The sequence below is a fragment of the Schistocerca piceifrons genome, chromosome 4 (genome assembly GCF_021461385.2).
Source record: "Schistocerca piceifrons isolate TAMUIC-IGC-003096 chromosome 4, iqSchPice1.1, whole genome shotgun sequence".
Lineage (NCBI taxonomy): Eukaryota > Metazoa > Arthropoda > Insecta > Orthoptera > Acrididae > Schistocerca > Schistocerca piceifrons.
In genome coordinates, this window is record NC_060141.1 from 380,147,636 (window position 1) to 380,173,056 (window position 25,421).

The following is a 25,421-nucleotide window of genomic DNA, read 5'->3' on the forward strand; positions in this document are numbered from 1 at the left end:
ATCCCTCTGAATCTGAAGTTGAGCCCGTCGTCAGAATTCAATGCGACGCATACAATCGGTACCGGTTAATTCTTGATGGAGGCTGATATGGTAAGGATGATATTTATGGCGATGCAGAACACGAACAACACTACTCTGGCACATGCCAGATTCCCTTGCGATTTGATGCGAATTAAAGCAAGGATCTCGAACCACCGATGCAAGAGTACCAATTTCCGTTTCCTTGTTAGTAGCTTTCCTTTGCGGATAAGTTTCCGATGCGTTAAAGATCACGTTGTTCTCAATTTATCGCACACATATTGAAATGTACGACGTGGACGGTGAGTACGTTGAGGATATCTTTCAGCGTATAAGTCTCTAGCTCTCACTAAATTTCGTTGGAATTCTCAGTAAATGAGAAGCATATCGACTTCTTTTTCGAAGGAATACATCATTCATATTCGCTTGATTCGACGATACTAGTCTTACCGGTCCTATTACTGTTGTATTGCGAAACCGCCGATTGGTGTTTACATGTCAATGGCACCTTAGATGGATACACCGTATTCGGCGAATATTTACTACTTGCACGATATACGAGAGGGAATTGTCAGAGCATGTGCTTCGAAAAGTGACGAAGTGATTAGGAATACCACTCAATCCACGATAAGAATATTCCAGCAGTACACTGATACCAATGGTCATCACTTCGAACACCTTCTATAAATGGACGTTCATGCCATCTTTTTCACCTTCGTTGACCTTCAAAGACCTTACTGTTACACATCATTGGCTCAAATGGTTCAAATGGCTCTGAGCACTATGGGACTCAACTTCTGAGGTCATTAGTCCCCCAGAACTTTGAACTAGTTAAACCTAACCAACCTAAGGACATCACACACATCCATGCCCGAGGCAGGATTCGAACCTGCGACCGTAGCGGTCTCGCGGTTCCAGACTGCAGCTCCTAGAACCGCACGGCCACTTCGGCCGGCACACATCATTGGATTCGTCTCGATAGCAGCTATCAGAAAATAAGTACTAAACTATACCATCCCCTTAAAAAAACAAAGTTGACCTTCATATGTCTGACGCGACCCCACCTTGCAACAAAAAAACCTATGTCATATTATGACATACTTTCGGATATATTCTAAGTGGCAATAGTTAGAGATTCACCCTGTAGATTCTCAACTGTTCTCAACTAGCTGTATTCCAGCAACCCTACACATTCTGATAGATAACAGTGTTACTCATTAAGTAAGATTGATTTTCGCTATAGGTATGGCTTGATGTGATGGAAATTTAATAGAGGTGTAGGCAAAACTTTAAATTACAATTCTCCATACTATAAATAGAGGGTGATCCAATGTCCAGTGTATCATTACGTTTTCTAGTGATTTTAAGTTATTCCTCACATACACTATGTGATCAAAAGTATCCGGATACCCCCAAAAACATACGTTTTTCGCATTACGTGCATTATGCTGCCACCTACTGCCATATCAGCGACCTCAGTAGTCATTAGACATCGTGAGAGAGCGGAATGGAGCGCTCCGCGGTACTCACGAAGTTCGAACGTGGTCAGGTGATTGGGTGTCACATGTGTCATACGTCTATAAGCGAGATTTCCACACTCCTAAACATCCCTAGGTCCACTGTTTCCGATGTGATAATCAAGTGGAAACGTGAAGGGACACGTACAGCACAAAAGCGTAAAGGTCGACCTCGTCTGTTGACTGACACAGAGCGCCGACTGTTGAAGAGGGATCGTGATGTGTAATAGGCAGACATCTACCCAGACCATCACACAGGATTTTCAAACTGCATCAGCATCCACTGCAAGTGCTATGACAGATAGGCGGGAGGTGAGAAAACTTGGATTTCATGATCGAGTGGCTGCTCATAAGCCACACATCACCCCGGTAAATGCCAAACGACGCTTCGCTTGGTGTAAGGAACGTAAACATTGGAAGATTGAACAGTGGAAAAACGTTGTGTGGAGTAACGAACCACAATGTGGCGATCCAATGCAGGGTGTGGGTATGGAGAATGCCCGGTGAACGTCAACTGCCGGCTTGTGTGGTGCCAACAGTAAAATTCGGAGGCGGTGGTGCCATGGTGTGGTCGTGTTTTTCATGGAGGGGGCATGCACTCTTTATTGTTTTGCGTGGCACTACCACAGCAAAGGCCTACATTCATGTTTTAAGCACCTTCTTGCTTCCCACTGTTGAAGAGCAATTCGGGGACGTCAATTACATCTTTCGACACGATCGAGCTCTTGTTTATAATACACGGCCTGTGGCTGAATGGTTACACGACAATAACATCCCTGTAATGGACTGGCCTGCACAGAGTCCTGACTTGAATCCTACGGAACACCTTTAGGATATTTTGGAACGCCGACATCGCGCCAGGCGTCACCGACCGTTATCTATGACTCTCTTCAGTGCAGCACACTGTGAAGAATGGGCTGCCATTCCCAAAGAAACTTTGCAGCACCTGATTGAACGTATGCCTGCGAGAGCGGAAGCTGTCGTCAAAGTTAAGGGTGGGTCATCACCATATTGAATTCCAGCGTTACCGATGGAGGGCGCCACAAACGTGTAAGTCATTTTCAGCCAGGTGTCCGGATACTTTTGATAACATAGTGTAAATTGTGATTTATAGTATGCATAAGACATTTAACGTTTTCAGTGGATTTCCAAATGGTGAGTGTTGAGGAAGGAGAAGATGTCAGTGGTGTGATGAAATATACCCATTTTCAGAATCAACCAGCAGGGTAGTAGCATATCTATTTGCGAATTTACATCCATCCATAAGATTTATAACTCATTTTCACACGAAATCCTGAATGATATCTTCAACAAGGGCGCTTGTGCAGGAGGTTTTTTGCTGGTCATGATAGCTGGTGCCTGGAGATTTAATGTGAAAGAACTGCACCTGCAAACTTAGAGAGGATCTACAAGCCTACTACATTGTAGAACATTAAGGTATGTTCGACTGTGATGAAAAATTTCCGACAAATGATGAATGTAGAGTTATTCGAGTTTGCGCGGAATTTAATTTCACGAAGAATACTTTGAAATATTTCGGATGAAGTTTAGACTTCGAGTTCGGACAATTTGTGCACTGCACAATGTAGACTACATAACACTCCCCACATACATCTACATTTTACACCAAAAACTTTAACACAATGTGCCCAAAACTGTAATGAACTGTTCCCTCACCTAACAACAACTTTCCTGATTACTGTAACAATCTGCCACAAAACCATAAACAAGATGATTGATCTTAGTGCAGTTTACATGGTGGGCGTCCTACATGACGAAAATGGGGGTGGTGGCACAGTCTGCATGGCTATGTTTAGAATTGAAGTTGGCATTCCAGGATGGCACTCAAAGTCGCCATTGACGGTATCAGATTCCAAGATAACGATCCAGAATAGTTGACAGAGATACAGACCTAGCTGCAACGTTGTCAGTCCAAAATACACAGTATAAAATGAAGTATCGTACTTTTGGAAACTCTTAATAGAACCCCGTTGTGTCACACATATTTGAAATTTATCTCAAAAGTGGATACAGCCTTCGTATGTAACGGGTGAAAAGCGTGGAGCCATGTGGAGTCACCCTCACGATCAGCAACACTTCAAACAGCATGCGGTACAATGCCACAGCTCGGAAGTGAGGCGTAATGTGAGTCGCAATGTCACATTAGCACAAAATTTCACAACTATTATGCCCAATGCCATCTTGAATGTGTCGCAGGATGCGAAGGTCGTCACACCACTCTACCTCTTATCATCCCTTTTTTGGTGCCTTTTCGACAGAGATCAGAACCACAACACCCAGCACTGTAACCACGCAGTTTTCTTATCAGTGATTGAGGAAAAAATTTCAGACACACTCCTACTCAGAATCGACGACTGGCTAAGAACGGTACTTAGTGCTTCCCCTCTGTGCATTGGAGGAAAATTTGCTGTTGGACTACACTCCAGCGGGGACAGATCACGTTTAATGTTGTGGCAGCACCACAATATCCTTAGAATAGGGCTGAATCATTTGTGGGATGCCACAAGTGGCGACTGTTGTCAAGAACGTCGTCCTGTTGTTCTTCGCAAGGAAAGGGGTGGTTTCGTTGACGCCCTATGTGCCACATCCTGAGGGCTTTTTGTGCCGATTCTGAGCCGCGGTGTGTCTGAAATATTCTCCTCCGCAGACCGTAAGAAAATGGCTAAACTTCAATGCTAGATGTTTCGGTTCTAACCTTCATCGCAGAGGCGTCAACAGAAGAAGAGAAATGAGGGTAAGATGGAGTGCAACAATTTTCCAAAGGTGTGATACGCCAGCAATGCCACTGGGCATAACCATGCTGAAAGTTGGTGGCAATTTTACATCACTGCTCCCCTTAAACCTCAAATGAACTTCTGAGGTGTGGCCGTTTTTATGCATGTGTCTACACCTTCCTGTTAGAAGAGTCGTCGTGGTTAGTAGGTCAAACTTCGTATGGCGCCACACTCCATTGTTGCCAGATGTATCCAAGATGGTGGCGAAGATGTCATCCAAGATGTCGGCCTGCAGACTTGGCAACTACGCATGACGTAATCCAATATGGCGGCCGTGACGTCAGCTGATGACGAGAGTACCATTATCCAATATTGCGCCTTTTGGCGGGAAAGTGCTATGCCCCACTGGACTAGCGGAAAGTTTGAATTTTGGCAAGAAACTGATTTATGTGCTTGTGCGGGTCACAAGGCAGTCCCCCGAACCTACCCCCCTTTTACGAGTTTTCAGGTGATGGTACATTATCCTCTTGGAGGATGGGTGGGAATTTCGAATTTTGGAGGGAATTTTGCTCTAAGAGCTTCCTCATGCAGTTGAGAGAAGTTATCATGGTGTTGCCCCACCTGAAACCGCTCATAATGTCAATAATTAGGGTATTTTTTTAAATTCATTTAAATTTGTATAAATTTATTTATATTTCTTGATATATGTTTTAATTTGTTGACATTCATTTTAATTTAGTATCTATCTACAGCAGTAGTGGCTTAGTGTGGTGTTACCACTACAAGCAGCTGAGATATCAGTGCTTGTTGAGCTGTTGGTGTGGAAGGAGCATGTGTTCAATTAGCGAGATTTTGGTGCCAGACAGGCTGCGTTTTAATAGCTGTATTACATGCACACATTTAGCCAAGCAGTGCATCCTCAGCTCACTGCATGAAAAATGCAAGCGAGCATTAGTGCTTGAACATATGAAAACGAAGAACACAGACCTGCAAATAATTTCTTTGCTTCGAGATGCATTAAAAGTACATTACACAATGCATGGAAATGTTCCTGCTGGAATTGTTTGTCATTTCTAAAAGCTATGTACAAGCACCCACCACACGAGAGACAACTGCCTCCGATCTAGCAGACCACAGAACAGAGCTAGTTGGCGAGTTCACCACTTGAGGGTGTCGTGATAGGCCATGTGATCGTGCAATTCAGTCAATATGAGCACAGAATCACGATTACATTACACGTTTTTCTCAGCTGCACATGTGCTCCAGCCTCCTCATCCCCCCTGCAGTCTGGAGCGGAAAATTGGTAGGGAAAGGAATCAGTCTGTTCTAGGGTTGCTGGAGAGAGGAAGGAGTGTTTTTTATTTATTTCTGGAACAATTTTATTTACAAATCATACAGTTTATTTATCACGCTGATACTATACACTCAGCCTGTTGTGCTTGAGGCCACAATATACAGTTTATAGACCTGGAAACTACTTGTAAATGATGCAATACACTGATGTGCAGAGACATCAATAACTCTTAAATTACCAAAATAATCCAGTACACACAATACAGACGTGCAAACTACTCGTAGATCACCGAAATAATTAATGTATAACGCTATGCTAACAAGCATACAACCTTTAAACAACCGAAATTAATGCAGTGCACAAACAGTCAGTGCACATAAAATATGCAATCTATCAGCGACTCGAACCCTGATTCTACTGAATGGAAAGCCTAAGTGCACCCCCTAACACATGCAAACTCTCCAGATGTGGGAGAGGAAGGTTATATTAGTGTACTTTATTTATTTTGTTTGGGAAACTGACGCAAATGTCGATCTTAATTATGTAATTAATAACAATGATCGGTCCTAATTGCACAGCTATATGCATGGTGCTACACAAGGATGGCAAAAAAGGGCAATACGTTGCAAAAACTGATGGTGCCATAAAACTGGTATTTTCCTGCTTGGAAAAAATTTCGCAATATCACTCAAAACCAGCGACACAAACACTCAATCTCTTCCCTACACCTATAAGCCAAGGTATAAAGGCTGGAGTGTTATTTACTATCTTTATTCTTTGTGGTGGGAAATACGTTCAACTGACTATATGCTGGTGTTGGACAGAGAGGAGTTTAAAAAAGTGTATTACCTGTAAGCATACAGCAGCTATCGTCATTTGACGTCGGTGTTCGCTACAGACACCTACTAAAAATCACTCTATAGCCCATATAATCAAAGCCAAGACACGCTATGACAGCTGATAGAAAAAATGTGTCATAGTTCTAATAGCATTTCAAAATTGTCGTGAAAATCCAGCACTCATACTGAATGGGTCACAATGCACCAAACATACTCGGCAAATCATAGTCCTAAAAGACTACAGAGGAGGCGGTACTTGCATACTCCTTGATGTACAATCACAAGCTGCCGAAAATCGTGGCATTCTCTCTACCTACAAGGTGAATGGACCGAGGGTGGGAGCTACACCACCAGCAGCCTCGCGACATGTGCTGGCCGCTGTCTGCCTTGATACAATTGTCCTTCACCAACACAAAAGCAGGTACAGTTAACTAAACAATAGGAGATAAAAGGATGGCTTTCCAAAATTCATCTTGGTCGTCTAAAGCTTAGTGGCACAGTCGCGCCTAATGGTTATGGGTAGCAGATGTGACATCGAGCTGTCACAGACTAGACAGGTTCGCAATGCCTCCAATATGCCTTTCTTTCTGTGATGGAAAACACTTTTGTACAACGTCACATAGGACACTCTAGCTGGGACTGAGGGGTAGCTGCGGTCTCATAGAGATGTCGCCCACCATTCAGCGTTGGATTATTTATCATCAACTCAACTACTGTAATAAAGTAACTATAAAAAAGCGAAAAAGAAACATTCGCAGTGATAATAGATGTCACCTTTCCACGAAAGAACAAAATCGGTATAGTTTTTTACGTTCGACTGCACTCGCATCTCATTATATCGTGATGTCCAGGAAGTCTACCGACACTGATCACAAATGATCAGCAGAGACATGCCCACCCTACTTAAAATTAGGGAAAAAGGACTTCGACTATTTTGATACGAAAACTATCTATCACCTCAGAATGTCCTCCTTATTTCGAAATTAATCTGATGGTGAGAGTCTCTTTGCATGGCAAGTATCTTTTTGTTTTTGTTTCTTCTGTTGTCAGATTACACTCACCAGGTAGATGGAATGGGAATTTGTGGAGGGAACACGATGTTCTTTTCGAGGAGCACCAAGACATCTGCTACCTTTTCGATGGGAAGATGAAGTAAACTGTATAGGTCATAGTTGGAACTGCTAGGGGGTCTTCCACATTTTTGTTAATGGGAAACATCGTGTCTGTGTTTTATTTCTACCAGCCTGTGGTGTGGTAGCTGTACAGTTTATGCCATGCGACATTCATTTTTCTATGAGAGCAAGAGGATCGAAACGTGTTAATGACAGTTTAACAGCAGCTGACAAAGGTCTCTAAGTCATGCTGGAAAAAACGCAAAGTGTATGGAGGTGTGCGCTTATATCGCCTGTTATAACTGAGAAAACAATGCATTACACTGCTTATGAAGGACCAATACAGGAACCCTCTCATGTGATTGATAGTCTGTTGGATATGGTCATCCTAAATAACAGATGATGAAACTTACATTGGTCTGTGGAAGCTACTTCAATCACGAACCACCTGCTCCAATGAAACAGTACCTGTATATTTAATAGGATTGCCACATATGTTTGGGTGATGGACCTAAATGCACACTGAGAGACAGACTCCTTCAGACTAGCTGTCTGTAGTTTGTAGATGTGTCACAAAATCTCTGTCCTTCCTCCATGCCATGTATGATGTGTAGTCTTCCTAATTTTCCCAACAAGAAACACCATCATAACTGTTCGTACTATCTGTCCTATTACCTCATGTTGCAGGGGGAAAGCTTCGTTTGGCGCTGGTCTTTCACAGTGCACACAGCTGGCTGAGATATGACCCCATGTTCCCATTTCCACAGTGGTCGAAACGCTCTCCTGTCGCGTTAACTTAGCTCGTCCTGTTTCCCTGCTGGATGTAGAAGGTCGTAGATATAGTGCTCTCCGAATTCCGACCAGGTCAGACGTAAATTGGGACGATCACATGGACTAAGCTGCAGGGAGGGCATGACAGAGGCTTTGGAGCGGTTATAAGGTGCAAAGGGACTGTCTAAAAAACAGCACTGGAGTTTCTGTCACATGGAATCCTGAGCAGATAGGTTCGAAAAATGTGACTCATTTCGAGATATGAGAGTGCCACGAATATGATTCACCAGTGGCTGTAATCATTTAAAGATGTCTCTACAGGATCCAACGCAAGTAAGTGGTTGAATGGATAGACTTGATTCCAAATCGCAGACAGCATTTCTACTAGAAATCATAACACTATCAGCGGCTCATGAGTGTGCACCTGTAGACTCAAGACTACTTTTTATGCGCGGTGACAGTAGCATAGTCATGATGATCGTGTTTTCAATAGCACAGTCCTTACGCGAAAGCATGTTGTGGGCTGTAGAATCCCTCAAGGGTCAGCCTCAGATGTCATTTCTCAATAGTGTTCCTCGAAAAGATCATTGTGTTCCCTCCACAAATTCCCATTCGACCTACCTTCTGACTACAGAAGAAACAAAAACAAAGAATTATTCGCCATGCAAAGAGACTCTCATGATCAGTTTAATTTCGAAATAACGAGGACATTCTACAGTGATCGGTAGTTTTCACATAAAAATAGCCGAAGGTATTTTTTCCTGATTTTACGCTGGGTGGGTATGTCTCTGCTAATCATTTGTGATCGGTGGTGGTAAACTTTACTGGACATCACAAAATAATTAGATTTATGTGCAGTCGAATATAAAAAACTATACCGATTTTGCTCATAAAACTAAATGAAAATGAACTTCGTCTATTTTCATGGAAAGAGGACACTTATTATGTTTTTTTTCGTTATTTTAATAGTTGCTTCATTATAGGAGTCAAGTTGATCAAAGAGTGCAGCACAGAACAGTGGGCGACTTATCTACAAGACCGTGGCTCCCCTTCGCTTCCAGCTGTAGCATCAAACGTGACATTAAAAAAAAAAATTGTTTTCCATCACAGAACGAGATCCTATTGAGGCGTTGGGCACCTGTCAAGTCTGTGACAACTCATCACCACAGCTGCACCCCTTAACCATTAGGGTTTGACGTGTCACTATACTTTTGACAACCAAGATGCATTTTGGAGAGTCATGCTTTTATCTCCTATTGTTTAGTTAACTATACCTGCTTTTGTGTTGACAAAGGACCATCATATCAAGGTGGACGCAGCCAGCACGAGACTGCTGGTGGAATATCTCCCTCTTTCGGTCCATCCCCTCTGCAGGTGGAGAGAATGCCACGATTTTCGGCAGCTTGTGATTGTACATCAAGGAGAAGGTAAGTACTGCCTTCTCTGTAGTCTTTTAGGACTATAATTTTCCCCAGTACATTTGGTGCATTATGACCCATTCAATATGAGTGCGGTTTTTCACGACAATTTTGAATTGTTATTAGAACTATGACACATTTTTTCCATCAGCTGTGATAGCTTGTTTTGGCTTCGATTACTTGGGCTATAGAGTGATTTTTATAGTAGGTGTCTCTAGGGAACACCGATGTCAAATGACGATAGATGCTGTTTGCTTACAGGCAATACACTTTTTTAAACACCTCTCTGACCAACACCAGCATATAGTCAGTTGAACATATTTCCCACCACAAAGAATAAAGATAGTAAATAACACTCTAGTCTTTATACCTTGGCTTATAGGTGTAGGGAAGAGATTGAGCGTTTGTGTCGCTGGTTTTGAGTGGTATTGCGAAATTTTTTCCAAGCAGGAAAATACCAGTTTTATGGCATCATCAGTTTTTGCAACGTATTGCCCTTTTTTGCCATCCTTGTGTAGCGCCATGCATATAGCTGTGCAATTAGGACCGATCATTGTTATTAATTACATAATTAAGATCGACATTTACGTCAGTTTCCCAAACAAAATAAATAAAGTACACCAATCTAACCACATTTGGACAGTTTGCATGTGTTAGGGGGTGCACTTAGACTTTCTATTCAGTAGAATCAGGGCTCGAGTCGCTGATAGATTGCATATTTTATGTGCATTGACTGTTTGTGCACTGCATTAATTTCGGTTGTTTAAAGGTTGTATGCTTGTTAGCATAGAGTTATACATGAATTATTTCGGTGATCTACGAGTAGTTTGCACGTCTGTATTGTGTGTACTGGATTATTTTGGTAATTTAAGAGTTGTTTGTGTCTCTGCACATCAGTGTACTGCATTATTTACAAGTAGTTTCCAGGTCTATAAACTGTATATTGTGACCTCAAACACAACAGGGTGAGTGTTTAGTATCAGCTTAATAAATAAACTGTATGATTTTCATTTGTAAATAAGATTGTTCCAGAAGAAATTGACTTGCAAAATCTGTTTCATGTATTATCCCATTCCTCTCTCTCAGCGTTCATTATTTTTATTATTTTTATTATTATTTATATTATGTTGTGTGTATATGTGTGTCTTAATAGTGGTTTCATTTATTCCTCCCTCCAGACAAGTGATCCCTGACATAGCCAATGCAGTCCTGATAAATTTAGACAGCAGCAGAGGTCAACTCATCATGTAGACAGACCCCATACTGCAGTGCCCATTATATTGGAGCAGAACATAATTTTGTTTCAAAGTTCCCACTATATCCAACGTGTGCGCTCATCACAGAGTCATCTACATTGCCTACTGCATCTGAGAAGAATTGTTATTATTCACTAGAAAGTACAAACTGAAAAATAGTGACAGTGATCATGTTGTTATAGCCATGTTATCAGGTCAGAAGTTCAACATAGCGGCAATGTTTTAAAATCCACGATTTCGTAATATGAAAATAGTACTATCAGACTGTGAATGTTGACAATAAAGCCAGATTTAGACGCGAATAACTGCAATGTTCAACACCCGATCAGCATCAGTGTTATTTTATTGCTCTATAGGCGCTACAGCCTGGAGCCGAGCGCCCGCTATGGTAGCAGGTTCGAATACTGCCTCCGGCATGGATGTGTGTATTGTCCTTAGGTTAGTTAGGTTTAATTAGTTCTAAGTTCTAGGCGACTGATGACCTCAGAAGGTAAGTCGCATAGTGCTCAGAGCCATTTGAACCATTTGAACAATTGCCCTATAGTACGAGTAGTTGACTACCCAAGAACAGTGTGCTAACTCAGCCATACCTTGTGCCGTGGATGAGCGTATTGAGAAGCATCCTCACGGGTGTAGATTACATGGAATGTTTGGTGAAGTCTGATAGAGCACTTCAGAAAAAAAAAATCATTGTTATGAATTTCGATGAATGTTACGCGTCTGCAGGCAGTATTATGAAAGGGAAAGAGGCATCGGTGGCTGACAGTGGTGTAGAGTTACGTGTGTATTTGAGCTTGTGTATATTAAAACCAAACTACAATGCATAAATCTTTGTTTCCATCTACACAATAGCTGCCTGATATATAGACGTAGAAACCAAGTCAGCACGTAAATTGGTTTCCTCATAATGCGTTTGAAATGAAATCAGTAAACAAAATTATTTCCAGACTTAGAGTTTCCGCTGCCACCAACAGTTGTACCACTCATCGAACAGCTAGCGCTGCGTAATGCGGTTGTGAATGTTGTGTTACTCTCTGCAACACAGAAGCTGAATGTGAGTGACAGTAGACGTGCTTCGATAGGTTTGGCATAGGGCGAGAGTTCAGCGAAGTGATAATTTTTTACAACCCTCCATTTATTTAGATGAAGGTGCTGTCAGACTGTGAATGTTATTAGTTATCTCAGAATTCAGTACAAAATACTGCAATGTTCAGCACTGAAAGGCGAACAGTGTCACTGGGTTGCCGTATGTCTGTTGGGGGCCTATCCAAGAACATTGAAAACATCAGAAAGCACCATAGCCCCATTTGTAATACATAGATGATGACGGATTGTTTCTTGTTGTGGCAGGCGCTGACTATATCTAAATAATGGCTGTTAAGTCCACTTACACCATGGAGGAACGGATTATAATGAGTACAAGGTGTCATAAAAGACACCATACAGAAAAAACCAATGAGAGATACTCAAGATAATCTCACTGTAAGGGTTCAGAACCCTGCCCCATGAAAACCAACAATTTTACTCTGGGAGATAAAGCTCCTTGGAACTGGTTGCATGAAAGGTAAGCACTGCTCTGAACGACCACTAAATTGGCTCTAAACGTGTGGAGAGGTTGCAATGTTTGTTGAACATTCGCCAAGAGAGATCATTCGTAAATGGTCGCAGAAAGCGATGGTTCCCTACTCAACATTACAGAATCATATGAAGCGTTATTTGAAGTCAAAGACATACAAGCCTTTGCAAGCGTAGGCTTCCGCGGCCGTTTAGATTGAGGAGGAAGATCAGAGAGGCAAATAGCAAAGCCGCCAGCCAACATGAATAGAGAATACGGGTACCGACTACCATCGTCTTGGCTGCCAGCAGTGACAGCTTTGCTGAAGGACAGCTCTCGCGAAGCAACAGGCCCGTGGTAGGCCCTAGCGGCGGAGGGTACACAGAGTGCTGACGCGCCCCAGTCGATGCTAGGCGATTACGAAACAGCGCTACGCAGCAGTACCCGCTCAATTTCCTATTCGCCGATTTCCACCAATGGCAAGCAATAAAGGAAACTCCAATGGAAAACGACTGTTTTCGCCAGTGATAACACGCAATGCAAATACCAATGAAAGAACACCTAATACCCCTCCTCCTCACCACCATATCCAATGACAACACTTCCCCATAGCGCCCATTCAGCAGTTAGCAATACATCCTGAGAAAGGCGTCTTACAATAGTCGCCGAAACGTCGGAGTTTTGAAACTGACAGTGCGGTACAAACCTAGAAGCATTATTGACAATATAAACCTTTGTTTGCAAACGAACTGATTGACAACGACATACAGAAACTTCGCCGGCCGCGGTGGTCTCGCGGTTCTAGGCGCGCAGTCCGGAACCGTGCGACTGCTACGGTCGCAGGTTCGAATCCTGCCTCGGGCATGGATGTGTGTGATGTCCTTAGGTTAGTTAGGTTTAAGTAGTTCTAAGTTCTAGGGGACTGATGACCACAGCAGTTGAGTCCCATAGTGCTCAGAGCCATTTGAACCATTTGAACAGAAACTTCGTCAGGCTGATGGGCAAATGCTCGATGTATTTACAATTTTGCCGCGAGGTGTGGCCGCGTGGTTTGAGGCCCCATGTCATGGATTGCGCGGCCCCTCCCGCCGGACGTTCGAGTCCTCCTTCGGGCATGGCAGTGTGTGTTGTCCTTAGCGTAAGTTAGTTTAAGTAGTGTGTAAGTCTACGGACCGATGACCTCAGCAATTTGGTCCCTTAGCAATTCACACACATTACATTACAAACTGGTCCAGTGGTTTAGAAGGAGACGTGGCACATACATCAACACATACACTTATATAATTTGTAATGATTTGTTGGTGATGAGAGTGATAATGGATCCGTATTTAGATGAGTGCTAATATGAGTAGCCATAATTAGGTCTGAGAGTTATCTTCTAGCTTCTTGTCCTGCAATTAAACGCAGAGGCTAATTTTATTGTCTTTTTCTCCCTGTGGCCTGGGTACTAATTTTGTAAACCATTACTGATGTTAGCCCGATTCTATTTGCTGCGGAATGTCTATTTGAATTTTGTTTTCATTATGTTAAAGTTACTTTATGCTCTTATTCTATTGTTGAGTCCTGGCTTCAAGAACTGTATAGGTCTGTAAATTAAGTCCTTTTTGTCATCATTTCTCTATTTTTGAGAAGAATATTTTATTTTTAACTAATTCTTTGTGATACTGAGCCCACACCTACCGAATCGACACCGCTAACCCCACTCCACACAGGTCCTTCGCCACACTGATCCCAGAAGAAAGAGGCAATCACCTTTCGGCCTGCTGTTTGTGAAAGTCTTGGTTTCTTCTTCCGAGGAGAGCCCGGATGACGCCACTCAATGGATTGGGTTTTGCTCTCAGGTTTGGACAAAAACAACCATGTTTCATCCTGGATGATGACGCCGTCGAAACACTGTTTCCTCTCTTCAATAAAGACCTTCATGAGACCCTCGCACACATTCTTCCTCATAGTTTTCAGTTCTCTTTCAATAATCTAGGCACCCTATGTGCACAGATTTTTCTGTACCCCAGTGACTGTACCAGAGATACCACTATGACAAACGAGTCATTTCAGCAAGCTGTCGTGTCGTCACACATCTGTCATTTTGGATGATTTGATCAATGGTTTAGTTATTCACATCACTCACTGCCGTCGATGGTCTACCACATAGTGGATGTCCAGTAGAGAGAAATCACCTTCTTTTATCCTCTGCAACCACCGCTGGATACTGTTGCAATCCACTGTGTCCTTCCCATAAACAGAGATCAACTTCCTGTGAATCGATGTGGCAGAGTCATCGCCGGTCTTGAAGAGGAACTCCATCACCGACCATTATCGCAACCTGACATCTACTTCACGGTCCATTATGGCTCACTCGTACACAAAAGAAAATGCTTTTATACACCAACGTTTTGAACACCCTTTGCAGATGGCGTCCATGCTTGTCTCAACAACACAGACAATACACGTTTGCTGCCGAAGTGGTGGCCTAGCGGCATGCGTTCTGCTCCATAAATTCGAGGCCCTGTAGCGTCATTAGATGAGGTTTCTGGTGACGGGTTCCTATCGTCATACCGTGCGGTGTTCGTCTCTACATAGGCCAGTTACATTTCAACCTGGCAGGTAGAACACAACTCAAACCGGATCGTTCAGTCTTGTAACGCCACAAAGTGTAAAGGCTGTAACAAAAAGTATATTTTGGATGTGTCCATTTTATTATGACAGTCGACTGATGTGGTCTGACTCTTAACGTGGATAACTACCCGAATGCTGGGACTCAGTAATTACATGTCTACATCATGCAAAACTAACCATTATAAACCTGAAAATGGCTTTACACTGACATTAAATTGGTGGTTGGAATAAAGCATCTTCATACAGATATGCAGCGCCTGTTTCTATTCTTTCATTATTGCTTCAACTAACACACTGATAATTGTGTTGTTATACATCCAAGTGAGCAGCAGTAAAATAAAGTAAACGGTTGTTAGGCAAGAAAAAATTTGAGATCCCTGAAAGAAAGTGTCCCAGATTGCGAGCTAGCAGCACTGTCCCGTAGTTAGGCAGTAGTCTGCGAAACAATTAGTAATCAAGTAAGTGTTTGGCGGGAATCTGATGGAAATGTATTGCTTTAAGCTACGAAATGGTCATTATCGTGCAGCAATACTTGTACGCAGCGACACAGTGATGTAATGAAAACTCATTTTATTATTCTTTAATTAAACAGTGATTTAACTCATATAATGTAATTTTTTAACGTTGTTTAATTAAACTAAGGTAAACAGTGGTTTGCTGGTACATGTTTTCCCTGGTAACATAGACAGCTGTCCTTTATTTGTGTATAAAATACGCCTGTACGTGTCAAGTCGGCCGGGGTGGCCGAGCGGTTCTAGGCGCTACAGTCTGGAACCGCGCGACCGCTACGGTCGCAGGTTCGAATGCTGCCTCGGTCATGGATGTGTGTGATGTCGTTAGGTTAGTTAGGCTTAAGTAGTTCTAAGTTCGAGGGGACTGATGACCTCAGCAGTTAAGTCCCATAGTGCTCTGAGCCATTTGAACCATTTTTGTTTGTGTCACGAAAATTGTCGCGCCCGCTCGATGATTAAGGTGACGTGTCATCTGTACCCGTACACCTGTTACTGTGTGTTCCTGATCTAGTGTTCCCCTCTTTAACCAGTACCTTGCAGCTCTGTATTCGATCGTTGTATCTACGGGGCATATTCCGAGCATCATACGCAGTGCATCCACTAAGATGGTGCCGAAGGTCGCAGATAGCCTAGGTGTGAGGAATGCTTCCAGAAATTTTCTTTTTTGTTAAACTCTTTAGTTGAGCTCGGGTAAGCTTATAGGGTGTGTGTTCTGTGAGATGGGGAACCTTCGAAGGAAATTAGGTTTCTGACAGGGAGAAGAACAACTTAATAAGCAGCAACACGGTCAGTTTCGTGGCGCTGCCGAAAGCGGACACAAAGGAAGAGGTCAGTAGCGACGGCCGGACGAGGGCAGCGCGTGCGGGCACCCGAATCGGCGCGGCAGCAGTAAAGGAATCGTCGACCCGCCGCCGCCACAGAGCCTCCTACCGCCGCTGCCACCGTGTGTGTGTGTGTGTGTGTGTGTGTGTGTGTGACGGGGCTCGAGGGGGTTGAGGGGAGAGGGGAGGGGCGAGTAGCGGCGCGGCGGTGGGGGGAACGTGCCTTGGCGGCGCGCAGCATCCGCGCCGGCGCTCAGTCGCAGCCCGGAGCCGGCCCCGCACGGACGCCGGCCAGCCGCCCCGCGCAACGTCACACGCCACTCACACACGCACACGCACACACAGACAGACAGAGCTCCGGCGCGCGGTCCCTCCCGAGTGAGCCAGCCAGCGCCGGCATCGGCATGCTGCGGCCGTGGGCAGCGGCGTCGCTGCTTGTGGTGGCGGTGGCGGCGGCGTCTGTGGGCGGCGCGACGGCCCAGGCCTGTCCGCCGCGCTGCCTCTGCTTCCGGACCACCGTGCGCTGCATGTTCCTGCAGCTCGAGACCGTGCCGCCCATCCCCAAGGAGGCCACTGTCGTGTGAGTACCGCCGCAGCTCACCACGTGTCCGGCCCCGCTCCGGCCCACTAGTCCGCGCCACTGTTCCCCAGTGCACTTTCCCCCCCATCTTACAAAATTTACTGCCACAAATCACGATCAACTAGTTTACCAGTAATCAACGCAGAGTTCGGCGATCTTTGCAAAAAAGTGGCCTGAAGTACTCTGTTATAATTAGAGCGAATATATTCCTGGTAGAATTTTCGTGGTAGTAAGCGACAGCACAAGACAAAAATGTTCAGCAAACATGGGCCGTACAGTTCATACCTTAACATCTGTTACTACTTGATCATCTCCTTCAGTGAAACACATCTATCCTACGGCAAGCTCTACCTATGTTATTGATGTTAACTTCAGTCTGAAGAATCGTTTGATGCAGCTCTCCATGCTACTCTATCCTTTGCAAACTTCTTCATCTCCCAGTACCTACTGCAGCCTACATCCTTCTGAATCTGCTTTGTGTATTCATCTCTAGGTCTCCCTCTACGATTTTTACCCTCCACGCTGCCGTCCAACGATAAATTTGTCACCCCTTGATGCCACAGAACGTGTCCTACCAACCGATCCCTTCTTCTAGTCAAGTTGTGCCACAGACTCCTCCCCAATTCAATTCAATACCTCCTCATTAGTTATGTGATCTACCCGTCTAATCTTCAGCATTCTTCTCTAGCACCACAATTCGAAAGCTTCTATTCTCTTCTTGTCTAAACTATTTATCATCCACGTTTCACATTCATAAATGGCTATACTCCATACAAATACTTTCAGAAACGACTTCTTGACACTTAAATCAATACTCGTTGTTAACAAATTTCTCTCCTTCAGTAATGCTTTCCTTGCCATTGCCAGTCTACATTTTATATCCTCTCTATTTCGACCATCATCAGTTATTTTGCTCCCTAAATAGCAAAACTCCTTTACTACTTTAAGTGTCTCATTCCCTAATCTAATTCCCTCAGCATCACCAGACTTTATTCTATTACATTTCATTATCATCGTTTTCCTTTTGTTGATGTTCATCTTATAGCCTCCTTTCAAGACACTGTCCATTCCGTTCAACTGCTCTTCCATGTCCTTTGCTGTCTCTGACAGAATTACAATGTCATCGGCGAACCTCAAAGTTTTTATTACTTCTCCATGGATTTTAATACCTACTCCGATCTTTCCTTTTGCTTCCTTTACTGCTTGCTCAATATACAGATTGAATAGCATTGGGGAGAGGCTACAACCCTGTCTCACTCCCTTCCCAACCACTGCTTCCCTTTCATGCCCTTCGACTCTTATAACAGCCATCTGGTTTCTGTACAAATTGTAAATAGCCTTTCGCTCCCTGTATTTGACCCCTGCCACCTTCAGAATTTGAAAGAGAGTATTCCAGTCAACATTGTCAAAAGCTTTCTCTAAGTCTACAAATGCTAGAAACGTAGGTTTGCCTTTCCTTAATCTTTCTTCTAAGATAAGTCGTAGGGTCAGTATTGCCTCACGTGTTCCAACATTGCCTACCTATAGGAAGCAATAAACTAATGTCACATAGGTCCGTTATTGTTCATGGTCACAGCAAGTAGTAACATCAGTTAGTGTTGTAACTGTACCGCATTCACTGTTTTAGGTAAATGCAGCGCACACATTATTTCGAGTGGAACGCAATTATATTTTGATAAGTTTGTGAAATAATTTTAATCGTACATTTAGTTTTATCTTTTCACTTACCAGCATAATCTCTCTCTCTCCGTCCGAAAAGGTTCAAAATGTTCAAATGGGTGTTAAATCTTATGGGACTTAATTGCCAAGGTCATCTGTCCCTAAGCTTACACACTAGTTAACCTAAATTATCCTAAGGACAAACACACACACCCATGCCCGAGGGAGGACTCGAACATCCGCCGGGACCAGCCACACAGTCCATGACTGCAGCGCCTGAGTCCGCTCGGCTAATCCCGCGCGGCTTCCGAAAAGGTCTTGGAAGACAGAACGGTACCGACCGACCGCCGTGCCATCCTCAGCCAAAGGCGTCGCTGGATGCGGATATGAATGGGCATGTGGCTAGCACACCGCTCTTCCGGTTGTTATCAACTTTCGTGACCGGAGACATTTCTTCTAAATCACGGGGCTTATCCGTTGACCTCGCAAAGACGAGTGTACCCACCCTTGCTAATAGCGCTCGGCATACCGGAACGGACACCCATCACAGAGCTAGCTAAGCCCGACAGCATTTAACGTTGATGATGTGGCGGGAACTGATGTTACCTCTGCGGCAAAGTTATCTACCAGCACAATGGAAACCCATTATTCCACAAACATGATCTTGTGATACGGTCAGGCAGATGGACGGAACTCTCCATCCCCTGTCCTATATGACGAAACATATCCCGAACGTAAGATACCACCTGCACAATTATTCAGCTACCTTTTCAGTTGCTAGCAGACTCTGGTTCTGTAGTTTCAAGGCCGGCGTATCATGGCAGTTCTCGCACCATTCGTACTGCTGTTGTAGAGGAGCGTTTATTGAAACGTGTGCAAAAAGATTGTCAAACCCATGTACGTAGAATTTCAGCATCAATCGCGAATAGATATTCTCTATTCAGGACGATCCTACGTGAGCGTTTGCTATAACCAAAGCTCTTCGGCCAGAATATCAAATGGTTCAAATGGCTCCAAGCACATTGGGACTTAACATCTGAGGTCATCAGTCCCCTAGACTCAGAACTACACAAACCTAACTAACATAAAGACATCACACACAAACATGGCCGAGGCAGGATTCGAATCTGCGCCCGTAGCAGCAGGGTGTTTCCGGACTGAATCGCCTAAAACCTCTCGGCCACAGCGGCCGGCCCAGAATATCAGCCACACAGAAGACAGTTCTGCCAATGGCTGTTGCACAGATGTGGTGAACATGCACTTCTCACAAAAAAAGGTACCATTCACAGCTGAAGCGGGTTTGACGCGTGATGTGGTTGTCAGTTTTCATAACTAACATGTGCAGAGTGATACAAATCCACACAGAGTTGAAGAAGGAAGGTATCAGCACCAACTTTCGTTTAATGTACGGAAAAGTATTAGCGGTGACCGATTAACAGCACCTTACATATAACCAAGCAGATTCACTGGTACAAAGTGTCGTTAGATTCTGCCAAAAGTCTTGCCCTACTGGAGGTACGATTACAACAAAGGCAGGAGATTTGGTTCATGCGTGATGAAGCTCCAGCCCATTTTCTCCGAAATGTCCTAGAACACTTCACACATACGTTTAATGGGCAATAGATTGGTCGCGGTGGCCCAACATTTGGACTACTTTGTTCCACCGATCTCAATCCCTTGGACTTTTGTTGTGGGAACTATACATATTTTTGGTCTCTGCAAGCTCCATTAATGAAGTACAAACACTATAGGATCGCGTCATCATTGTCTGCAAGCGTATCCGTGACCAACCTCGAGTTTTCCAGAGAGGTTCCCTGAGACTTCGGACGGAAACATGCCTTAATATGATTGGATATCATACTGAGAACCTCCTGTAGTGATGGGTCACAAGTGCAAGTCGTATGTAATAGCAAGCAGGTTGCATTAGAAGCTCTGCTGCTTGACAGTTGTAGAACAATGTGTTCTTATCTGTTTATTAACTGTTTTACTGCTTTCTGGAGGTAGTTCGTAGAAACTAAGAGATCACGATAGAAGAGACGTTTCACATTAGAGAAGATGAAAAAGTGCGCAGAGCTTTTAAGATATGCATTTTAGAACCAATGTTTACTGAAAATTTTTGTCATGGTTTTGGTCGTATTACCACTTCACAAAATGTGAAACATTTTTTTTAAAAAAACTCTATAATAAAAAGCGACTCAAGTTTCTTCTCACAAGACATGGGTGAACGCCATGGATCAAGACAGTCCGGTAAAGCAGTATTTTTTGTCTTCCCAAATGGATTTGACCCACTACTACACTTCGGCCTGTTATCGAAGTTACGTCCGTGTTATGGTAACAGGTAAAATTAGTGACTGGGTAGAACATTTCTTGGTAAGAAGGTCGCAGCACCTCATCTTGCGTGGAGTGTTCTCGACAGATGTAGAAGCAATTTCAGATGTACCCCAGAAAAGTATATTGGAACTTTTACTGTTCATTTTGTATACAGGCTGTTAAAAAAAGGAGTCACATGTTCTTACAGGAGGTAATATTCGTCAAAGTTAGAAGGGAAGTTCCTACATAAGTCCGAAAATTTATAACTGTTGAGACATTGGACGTTTTACTTAAGATGAGTTAATGCCTACCACCATGCCAAGCAAAAACCACAACTGCCCACTTCGTTTTCGAACTTCTGGTAAAACGCTTGCCAGACAGAAATTTGCTATTACTTAGCAAAACAGCATGCCAGAATGCGACTGTGGTGATTTAGGTCTCCAGTGGCTTCCCATAACCATTTCATGTACCCTGGATGCTTTGGTGTACCCCACTCGAGAAAGTGCTTATCCTGTTACCACAGTGATTCCAAAACGAAACGAGCGAAACAAACAGAGCTGGGCTAACGATTAAGACGCCTATTCTATGCGAATACTCGTCTGGGTATCCCAGTTTTAAGGTTTTCCAGAATTTTCTTACATCATGTAAGGAGAATGCCGGGCCGATACCTTCTAAATGATCTGGGATGGTGACGTACCTTTTTTTCCCCTGTGCCTCCGAGTTCGTTCTGCAACGTTCTGTAACTTTCCTGTATAGGAAAGAAACGACAGCCTTCTGGCTTTAATCTGGAACTGTAACAGTGAAAATTATGTGTTCTCAGAGGGACCGCTCTTATAAAACACAAGCTTAACTCCATTTCCCGGTTCAGTTAACAGGTTCTTGATAGCGCGTGGACCATATAGTGAAGCGCTACCAGTTGCTTCACTGACCTATTTACGTGTTTATTTACCAACAGTACTATTTTCCGGACCTCAGACCTTCTAATCAGATATATTATTTGCTGAGGATTTAACTTAGTTGGGGCTGAAACGGATTTACTTCCCTCTTGTCAGAATATTTGTTGCTTATGGAGGAATGGGGAAAGCTGAACGAATATCAACTCGCAATGTGTCTTCAGGTGGTTCAATTGGTGGAAGACTACCGAAAGTATGGGAATTCGAGCGTTGGTCCGACCCGACGCGTTAAATTGTTACATGCAGTTTATTCGATATAGTAGTTCACATCGGGTATCATTGAAAATGAAATATTGTCACATTTAGAAATGTTCTTACCGAAAGTTTTCTTCTGTACCAGACAAAAGAAGTTAAGGAACCAGTTTCACGATGGGTTTCACTAGCAACTAAAGGATCTGCCAACGTCAATAAATCTCCGAATCCGAAAGCACAACCACAACCGAGATCCTCCGTGAGCGAGAAGTGTAGGTACGAGAGCGAAACTATGGGGATAAACGCTATTTATTACTTATACTCTTCAGCCGTAACTTCTAAACAATGCGGATTTCCAAAAAGATGAGATGTTTAAGGAAAGGAACTGATTATAGAGACAAACACATATATTTATTATGTAGTGCCATTGGCTGCAAACACCGCATTCGAGAGTGCGAACATAGAAATTTCAAAACGAATTTCGGACTTGCATCAAATGTGCACATGGACACACAATAGATATAACAATGGATGATTTGTTCGTTATCTCAACTCCTAGAAGTAAAACAAGATATGACAAATTCAGTATTTAAGTACTTAATAATGGGGGTGTTGTTGTTGTTGTGGTCTTCAGTCCTGAGACTGGTTTGATGCAGCTCTCCATGCTACTCTATCCTGTGCAAGCTTCTTCATCTCCCAGTACCTACTGCAACGTACATCCTTCTGAATCTGTTAAGTGTGTTCCTCTCTTGGTCTTCCTCTATGATTTTTACCCTCCACGCTGTCCTCCAATACTAAATTGGTGATCCCTTGATGCCTCAGAACATGTCCTACCAACCGATCCCTTCTTCTGGTGAAGTTGTGCCACAAACTTCTCTTCTCTCCAATCCTATTCAATACTTCCTCATTAGTTATGTGATCTACCCATCTAATCTTCAGCATTCTTCTCTAGCACCACATTTCAAAAGCTTCTATTCTCTTCTTGTCTAAACTATTTATCGTCCATGTTTCACTTCCATACATGGCTACACTCCATACAAATACTTTCAGAAATGACTTCCTGACACTTCAATCTATACTCGATGTTAGCAAATTTCTCTTCTTCAGAAACGCTTTCCTTGCCATTGCCAGTCTACATTTTATATCTTCTCTACTCCGACCATCATTAGTTATTTTGCTCCTCAAATAGCAAAACTCCTTTACTACTTTAAGTGTCTCATTTCCTAATCTAATTCCCTCAGAATCACCCGACTTAATTCGACTACATTCCACTATCCTCGTTTTGCTTTTGTTGATGTTCATCTTATATCCTCCTTTCAAGACCCTATCCATTCCGTTCAACTGCTCTTACAAGTCCTTTGCTGTCTCTGACAGAATTACAATGTCATCGGCGAACCTCAAAGATTTTATTTCTTCTCCATGGCTTTTAACACCTATTCAAATTTTTCTATTGTTTCCTTCACTGCTTGCTCAATATACAGATTGAATAACATCGGGGAGAGACTACAACCCTGTCTCACTACCTTCCCAACCACTGCTTCCCTTTCATGCCTCTCGACTCTTATAACTGCCATCTGGTTTCTGTACAAATTGTAAATAGCCTTTCGCTCCCTGTATTTTACCCCTGCCACCTTCAGAATTTGAAAGAGAGTATTCCAGTCAACATTGTCAAAAGCTTTCTCTAAGTCTACAAATGCTAGAAACGTAGGTTTGCCCTTCCTTAATCTAGCTTTTAAGATAAGTCGTAGGGTCAGTATTGCCTCACGTGTTCCAACATTTCTACGGAATCCAAACTGATCTTCCCCGAGGTCGGCTTCTACTAGGTTTTCCATTCGTCTGTAAAGAATTCGCGTTAATATTTTGCAGCTGTGACTTACTAAACTGATAGTTCGGTAATTTTCACATCTGTCAGCAACTGCTTTCTTTGGGATTGGAATTATTATATTCTTCTTGAAGCCTGAGGGTATTTCGCCTGTTTCATACATCTTGCTCACCAGATGGTAGAGTTTTGTCAGGACTGGCTCTCCCAAGGCCGTCAGTAATTTCAATGGAATGTTGTCCACTCCGGGGGCCTTCTTTCGACCCAGGTCTTTCAGTGCTCTGTCAAACTCTTCACGCAGTTTCGTATCTCCCATTTCATCTTCATCTACATCCTCTTCCATTTCCATAATATTGTCTTCAAGTACATCGCCCTTGTATAGACCCTCTATATACTCCTTCCACCTTTCTGCTTTCACTTCTTTGCTTAGAACTGGGTTTCCATCTGAGCTCTTGATGTTCATACAAGTGGTTCTCTTATCTCCAAAGGTCTCTTTAATTTTCCTGTAGGCAGTATCTATCTTACCCCTAGTGAGATAAGCCTCTACATCCTTACATTTCTCCTGTAGCCATCCCTGCTTAGCCATTTTGCACTTCCTGTCAATCTCATTTTTGAGACGTTTGTATTCCTTTTTGCCTGCTTCATTTACTGCATTTTTATATTTTCTCCTTTCATCAATTAAATTCAATATTTATTCTGTTAGCCAAGGATTTCTACTAGCCCTCGTCTTTTTACCTACTTGATCCTCTGCTGCCTTCACTACTTCATCCCTCAAAGCTACCCATTCTTCTTCTACTGTATTTCTTTCCCCCATTCCTGTCAATTGTTCCCTTATTTTCTCCCTGAAACTCTGTAAAACCTCTGGTTCTTTCAGTTTATCCAGGTTCCATCTCATTAAATTCCCACCTTTTTGCAGTTTCTTCAGTTTTAATCTACAGGTCATAACCAATAGATTGTGGTCAGAGTCCACATCTGCCCCTGGAAAGTCTTACAATTTAAAACCTGCTTCCTAAATCTCTGTCTTACCATTATATAATCTATCTGAAACCTGTCAGTATCTCCAGGCTTCTTCCATGTATACAGCATTCTTTTATGATTCTTGAACCAAGTGTTAGCTATGATTAAGTTGTGCTCTGTGCAAAATTCTACCAGGCGGCTTCCTCTTTCATTTCTTAGCCCCAATCCATATTCACCTACTACGTTTCCTTCTCTCCCTTTTCCTACTACCGAATTCCAGTCACCCATGACTATTAAATTTTCGTCACCCTTCACTATCTGAATAATTTCTTTTATTTCGTCATACATTTCTTCCATTTCTTCGTCATCTGTATAGCTAGTTGGCATATAAACTTGTACTACTGCAGCAGGTGTGGGCTTCGTATCTATCTTGGCCACAATAATGCGTTCACTATGTTGTTTGTAGTAGCTTACCCGCATTCCTATT